Source organism: Limulus polyphemus, unplaced genomic scaffold (assembly GCF_000517525.1).
Source record: "Limulus polyphemus unplaced genomic scaffold, Limulus_polyphemus-2.1.2 Scaffold254, whole genome shotgun sequence".
NCBI lineage: Eukaryota > Metazoa > Arthropoda > Merostomata > Xiphosura > Limulidae > Limulus > Limulus polyphemus.
This window is the reverse complement of record NW_013665864.1, coordinates 509,075-515,524: the sequence shown is the minus strand read 5'-3', so window position 1 is coordinate 515,524 and position 6,450 is coordinate 509,075. Positions and strand designations below refer to the sequence as shown.

At 33.8% G+C, this 6,450-nt stretch overlaps 1 protein-coding gene across 1 annotated transcript in view; it reads right to left on the bottom strand.

Annotated features, from left to right (window-relative positions):
* Positions 1-2,928, bottom strand: part of LOC106478837 (ferric-chelate reductase 1-like) — an 8,160-nt gene extending 5,232 nt beyond the window's left edge. Inside the window, exon 1 of the mRNA XM_013939412.2 lies at positions 2,765-2,928. The gene's annotated coding sequence lies outside the window, so the exon portion shown is untranslated. The remainder of the gene's footprint in view (positions 1-2,764) is intronic.
* Between the last annotated feature and the right edge of the window lie 3,522 nt (positions 2,929-6,450).

Below are 6,450 nucleotides of genomic sequence, written 5' to 3'. Positions count from 1 at the left end.
AATAGTGTGAAAATCAGTTTTAATGAAAAGCTTAATAAAATTTAATAGTCAAAAACTACTTAAAATATGAAATGTAATGCTAGGTGTGTTTTCAGCGTGTTTTGTTCTTTTAATGTTACCAGAGCATTACAACATGCTTCCAAACATTTCTGAAAAAAAAAAAAAATTAATGTTCTGTCCATTTATCTTTAAATACGCATCGTTCAGAAAATCTATGCCTTCAAATAGAGTCGTACCTAAAATTCGTAATTGTTGCTGGTGATTACAAGTGATTACACAGGCCGGCGAATTTAAACTTCATAAAAGTTGTTTTGGTTTTAATAACGGATTGCCCCCCATTGGCATGTCTGCGGACTTACAACGCTAGAATCCTGGATTCGATACCCGTGGTGGGCAGAGCACAGATAGCCCATTGTGCAGCTTTCTGCTTAGTTACAAACAAACAAACAATAATAGCGGATTAACCATAATTCATCTACGCAGATTTCGAAAATACTATTTTTTTCTATCACGTAAGGATTTTTTACAAATCGGGAAGAAGAAAAAACTCTTACTTAGATCAAATTATTATTTCGTTTACCACAATGAACATTTTTTTATTATTATGTTTGTTAATAAAAATACAAACAAACCGAAGAAAATGGAAGAACATTGATGTCAAACGAATTTGCATCTTCAATCGTCCTGATTTTTTAAAATATCTACGTCTTTTAGACTCAAAACTACGTGTTGTGGTCTTTCTTTTATGATGTGAGTTATGATGTTATGTGAAAAATCTGTACGTGATGGAGAAAAATGGGTATCATTTTCAAATTCAGCGTACAGGAATTTCTGTAGAACATCATAGGCCTGTGTTATTGTTAATAGGCCATACGCCGAAATTTAGCAATCACTGAGCATGCCATTAACATGATTATAACATTAATACATTTAATTTCACACATCTGCCATCATTAGAACAAATTTTTTAATGTTTTTTTTTGTGTTTGGATGCTCGTTACTCGCAGCAATGTTGGATCCGAAATTAAAGTCCACTACATCATTGTGGCATAATGATGAATACTAAAAATTCATGCAACAAAAGAACTGATAATACTCGGACCTCCTGAAATGTTTCTCTGAGCAAATTATTACTAGGGCTGAAAATTACTTCGTTGAATATTTTTGTTTTATTTCAGTAAAAATAATTTTACGTGGTTTATTGGATATACAGAACCTTTAAAAGTACAACCACCATAAACTTTCGCTTGTTTTAATTTTCTGGTTATTTGATAGAATAAATTTATATTCCTGAAGTCACTTACTGTTTAAGATTTTACGAGATGGAAGATTCAGCGGTAAGAAATTTTGTAAGATGTTAGTCTCAAGAAACATTTTACGTCAAAACAAAATTCACTGGAAAATATATCATCGGAGCTTCACATGCACTGAGTTTAATCCTTTAAATATTTCTACTTTTAGTCATTATTATTATTATTATTGACGTTACAAAAGAATAAACAATCGAATGGAAACCAATGTACATTAAGTCACTGTAGAAATGACTTTCTCAATACAGTAAACGATGCTAGATTGTTCTCCAGGGGTGAACTGATCCGGAATGCTCAGGACGCTGTTACTGTTAGCATCTTGGCCTGTGACCTTTAAAGTCCGCTCCTTTATATCTGATGTACAATGTTGATCAGTGGCGTGCATACCATCATAGCAGCCACTGGTCAAAAGTTAAACGTCAAAAAAGAATAATAAATTGGATTCTTTTTTTCTTCTTTTGCTATGGGATCATTGACTAGCTATGTAACATACCGACTACGTGTACGTGACTAGGGTTTGTAAGAGTTAGGAAGTAATATTAGAGAAATAGTAGGAAAATTGTAATTGCTATAGCCTAAATAAGGTAAATGCTGCTATTGACACTTACACAGTTGATTAACAGTAAATAGTCTGATTGTTAGATCTAAATAAAGAGATGGTGCTGTTGACAGTGTTGTAAGTTATACAGTTAATTAACCTTAAATGGTTTAAATATTAGACCTAAACAAATAGATGGTGCAGTTAACAATGCTTCCACTTATACAGTGAAACAATAAACTATATATGTAAATATAACTGTTTGTTTTTAAGCCTAATGAAAGTCATATCGCCCAAAACCTAACGCAAATAAGATGACTTGTTATTTAGATGTATCATTAACCTTCTTCAATAACTATTTTAATACTATTTCTTGCGACTTTTCTGCTATTCAAACAATGGTACAATCATAATGAATAAAGCTAACAGAAAAAACTCAGATAAAAGATAACTTAAATCAAGAAGTGTAAAAAAATAAATTTAGAGAAGTAAAACATACTTTAAGTCATTACAGGAACACAAAGCACTAAGCCCCCCAGTAGCACAGCGGTATGTCTGCGGACTTACAACGCTAGAATCCGGGTTTCGATACCCGTGGTGGGCAGAGCACAGATAGCCCATTGTGTAGCTTTGTGCTTAACTTAAAAAACAAACAAAACAAACAAACAAAGCACTAAAATCCCCCGCTGGGACAGCGGTAAGTCTAGGGATTTACAAAGCTAAAATCAGGGGTTCGATTCCCCTCGGTAGACACGGCAGATAGCCGGATGTGGCTTTGCTATAAGACAAACACGCAAAGCACTAAATACAGCTATTAACAGCATTAAAAAACATATACATACTTACTATAAGTTATAACATCAAACTTGATACGACAAACCTTAAAACCTTTTTGTAAAATCCAGTAAACAAATACCTGTATGTTAGGTGCAGCAAACAGACTGAGAACTACTAATCGCTGCAATGAGGTTTCCTTTGCTGTTGCCGTGGTAAACTATAGAGTAGTGTTCAAGGTTCTTGTTACATGCCCTAATTTACTTCTAAGTTGAATGGTGAATTATCCAGTCTTTTGAATGCGTGTTGACCTACATAGAACGTGCTATGTCACGCCTTGCCTACATTCCCTGAATAAAATTTTAATTGCCCTCTACCTTATTTTGCTTTTTATCCGTATGCTCACCGACTTCCTCTTTCAAAATTTACCATTTGATATATTGGATTAATTGATTTTTTTTCTCTTTCGATTTGCCAAGACTATAGTGCGTTGTCGTTCAGCTCCAGACACACTCACATACACACTTGTGTATTTGTTACCTAGCGTAAATGAATTAACGACTTTCTTAGAAATGGTTATATAAACGTGAAATATTTGTGAATTATTATGAAGAAGATATTCAGAATAAAAATCGATATAAGTGTATAGATTATATTAGCATTTTTATATGTTAGCCAGTTCTGATCTTTAAAGTAATATCTTGATCTAAACATTTTATTCAATAATATCGTATTAAATTTATACCTCTATAACTAAGCAACAAAGTAGAAGCTGTAAGGTTACAAAATCTCAGATGTTATTGCTTAATTTGCATCGCTTCATAAAGTAATGTTAAGATCCTGTAGTTGATGACGAAGATATTTTTCTTTTACTTGTCATCTTTGAACCCTTATTCATTTATCTTTTTGTTGCTCAATACAGGTAGGGTTACAATCAATTAAGCAATATAAGAAATCGATAGGTAAGGTTTGGATTGCGTCACTGTGATATCTGGCGATGTTTCTATATGGATAGCTGCAGTCTTTGGTAGCGACAACTGATTCATCTCAACATCTGTTGCTACCCTAAATAATCTTCATCAGATATTAATTACCCTTTGTCGATAATTTAGCCAAAGCAGTTAACCCTAACCTTTAACTTAATGAAAGAGCAGGTGTAACTCGATCATATAGAATGGAACAAAGTTACTATACGCATGGTACTAAGCGGTTGCTACGGTCGGAAGACAATTAAAATCAATCAAGTTTTGTTCTAAATGAAATAACTGTATTGTTACTTTTGCTCCAACCAGTATTTTCAAACAGTTTGACAGATGAGTATATATATTATGTTGGAGTCAGACTTTACAATGATTCTTAAATAGTTTATTATATAGGTCTCCTAGTATAGAATTGAGATTATTAACAACATTTAATGTAATGTAACGATTTTTTATATTTTCTAACTATTTTTGTTGTGGAAAAAATTAATACAATCATTTAAAACAGTCTCGTTTTTGTCTGAGGTCCATGGTGATTAAAAAAACTTTTTTCTTTTGCAAAGAAACTTTAAAATATCCCAATTCTTAATTTAAATATATATCTACTGAATCAATAAAATATACATTATTTTTTGCCAAATTGTTAAGTTCAGCGATTCATTAAATTTGGAGAAGAGCTATAACATTTGTTAATAAATGCTACAAACATTTATGATTCTTTGTTTTGAATTTCACGCAAAGCTACACTCGGGCTATCTGCGCTAGCCGTCCCTAATTTAGCAGTGTAAGACTAGAGGGAAGGCAGCTAGTCATCACCACCCACCGCCAACTCTTGGGCTACTCTTTTACCAACGATTAGTAGGATTGACCGTCATATTATAATGCTCTCACGGCTGAAAGGCCGAGCATGTTTGGTGGGCCGGATTCGAACCCGCGACTCTCAGATTGCGAGTCGAGCGCCCTAACCACCTGGCCATGCCGGGGCCCTGCATTTATGAATATTTAATAGGGCGAATTCAATAGGTAACATCTGAATAACTGTCTTAATTACCGAAAAATTGTTGAGAGCGTCAGAAATGGACGTACATTTCTTTCAAACAGTTCTTTTGGTTATAACAGAGCTGAGTGTATTAATATAAAAATGAGACTGTGGCAAATAAAAAATTAATTTGTATTGAGAAAGTTTCTTGAATACAATGTCTTCCCTTCTTATGTTTTTCCAGGTGATGAAATTGTTCTTGTCTTTACAACTTTCAGTAGTTAGTGCAGAACTTTGTATATTGTGGCTGACACATTTTAATGCGATTAACAGTGGTAAAAGTGTTTATCGTGGATTTTGTTATCCCTCTTGCCATAAAAGGCACCCGGTACCAATGAAAATAGTACCACTATAATACATAACAGCCAGAAGCGAATTTTAAAATGCTGGTTAAGAATGACCAAGTAGTGATGTTTAATTAAGAATGTCTTTCGTATCTAGCCACTTACATTGAAATTTTATAGGTTGTGTCTTCTTGTCAGACGAATCCGACATCATTGTTCATGGAAACCTTAGTCGGCTGTTGGAGTTCATAATGTCAATAATACCTCAGTGACGTGCACAGGGGTTGGCTGGGTGGGTTCAAGCCCCTGCCCATATGCCCCCAAAGTGCCCTTTTTACAACTACTAACAGATACGCCTGATTTCAAACTTTCCTTACTGCGACTAAAAAAATTTCTGATTTATAATTAATGGAATGTAGAAACTTTTAGGTCTTTACAGTAAAATAATAAATGTGATATGCTATTAAATGTTAATACGCAAAAATTCACTTTTTAGTTACATATTTTAAAACCAATTGAATAGGAATAAAAGAGGATTTGTAGGTTACCTTTTTTTCATCAGAGGCAACCCATAGATCCCATAGTCTCCCTCTCCCCCCCAAAAAAAAGGCTTGCCTTCTGATACTTGAAAAGTACCCTTTTTTGTCAGTGAGCCCCTGCCCTTTTAATATTCTCTGCACGTTACTGCAATGCCTCGTATTTTAATATCATCTACTTCAGGTGCGAAGTACTTTCATAAATTGCTAATCTCAAACTTTTCTACCACTCCACTGTCAATCATTACAGATTTCTTAATCATCAAAACTAATGCTAATTTATAATGTATGTGGTCCATTTTTGTCGATCATGGATGATGTTGCAAATGAAACGTTGCGGTTACGTTTCGAGATTACTTCACTTAAAGCTTTATGTTTTAAACACTGCTCAAACACTTCACTAAATGAATACTAACGCTAAATACACTTGTTAAATTTTTCGTCTCTGCTTACTGTTCTAGATTCCTACACTACGTATTTCTTCCCAGAGTTTACTGTTCTAGATTTATAAAATACATTATTCGTCTCACTGTTAAATGTTCTAGATTCCTTCACCACGTATTTCGTATCACTGTTTACTGTTCTGTATTCCTATGCTACGTATTTCGTCTCATTGTTTACTGTTCTTGATTCCTACACTACGTATTTCTTCCCAGAGTTTACTGTTCTAGATTTATAAAATACATTATTCGTCTCACTGTTAAATGTTCTAGATTCCTTCACCACGTATTTGTATTTCGTATCACTGTTTACTGTTCTGTATTCCTATGCTACGTATTTCGTCTCATTGTTTACTGTTCTAGATTCCCTCACTTCGTATTTCGTCCCATTGTTTACTGTTCCAGATTCCCTCGCTACATATTTCGTTTCATTATTTACTGTTCTAAATTCCTTCACTACGTATTTCTTCCCACAGTTACTGTTCTAGATTTATACACTATATATTTCGTCTCACTGTTTACTGTTCTATATTTCTACTACATATTTCG